Source organism: Tenrec ecaudatus, unplaced genomic scaffold (genome assembly GCF_050624435.1).
Source record: "Tenrec ecaudatus isolate mTenEca1 unplaced genomic scaffold, mTenEca1.hap1 Scaffold_121, whole genome shotgun sequence".
Classification (NCBI taxonomy): Eukaryota; Metazoa; Chordata; class Mammalia; order Afrosoricida; family Tenrecidae; genus Tenrec; species Tenrec ecaudatus.
In genome coordinates this window covers 565,676-567,006 of record NW_027457771.1, presented here as the reverse complement: position 1 = coordinate 567,006, position 1,331 = coordinate 565,676, and positions in this window count along the sequence as shown.

Sequence of the window (1,331 nt, the reverse complement as noted above, 5' to 3'; positions counted from 1 at the left end):
GGGAATAGTTAGAGAATTCATAAAAACAAAACCAGCATTGCCGAAAACACTAACCATATCTCTATGGTCAGAAAATCAACAGCACAAAAACATTATGAGATCGCCACAGTCCGTGCTACTATCCAGAAGTCAACACACTAAAACAACACCCAAAACAGTAGATCTAGACGGGAAACAAGGACATGAATAGATTCCTCCCTCCCAAACACAGATAATACAATATGATAGTAACTCACCTGCATTTGGAATTAATACCAATGAAAATCAATGGGCTAACTACCCCAGTCAAAAGACAGAGTAGCAGACTGGATTAGGAAACAAGATCCATCAATCTGCTGCCTTCAAGAAACACACCTCAAACTCACAGACAAAAACAGACTGAGAGTCAAAAGATGGAGAAAAATTTACTAAACCAATGACAATGAAAGGAAGACCTCACACAAATAGAAAACTACAAGCCAATATCTCTCATGAACATAGATTCTCAACAAAATCCTGGCCAGTAGAATTCAACAACATATCAAAATAATAATAATACTTCATGCCCAAATGGGATTCATACCACCATATAAACAAAATATAGAAGAACCAGATGATCATATTGATGGATGTAGAAAAAGCATTTGACAATATCCAACACCCATTCCTAATAAAAACAATAATTAAATATAAGGAAATTCTTCAATATACTAAAGTCCATATCTTAATATCCAACAGCCAGTATCATACTGGATGGAGAAAAGCTGAAATCATTGCAATTGAAAATGGGAACCAGACAAAGATGCCCATTATCCCCACTTTTATTCAGCATTGTGCTAGATCCTAGCCAGAATCAAAAGGCAACAAGAGATTAAGGGAGTGCAATTGGGCAAAGAGAAATTAAGCTCTAGTTATTTGCAGATGGTATGATTTTATAGAGAGAGAAAAACCCAAGGTCTCCACAAAACCCTGTTGGAAATAATTGGAGCTTGTTTCAAATAAGCACCCATCTAAGTGAGATGTCAGTAAACTCACCTGGAAGAAGCACACGATCATCGATGATCCAAGGATTATCAATTATATAAACCAGATCTGAAGAAGGGAGTGCTGTCAGAGCTGAAATTTGTGACATTCTGGTGTTCACAAAGCTATGGCTGACAGTGGGAGCCCAAAATACATGTTCAGGTTCTCCACAGGGAATAAGCCTCCAGTGGCCCCCCTCTGACTATCACTGAGAGATAGGAATAACCTGGTTATCAGGCAGCTGGTATTGGAAAGACGATTATAGTAAATTAAAATGATAAATAGGGCTTGAATGGTTAAAATCTTGTTATTTGAGCTCCCTTTAGATA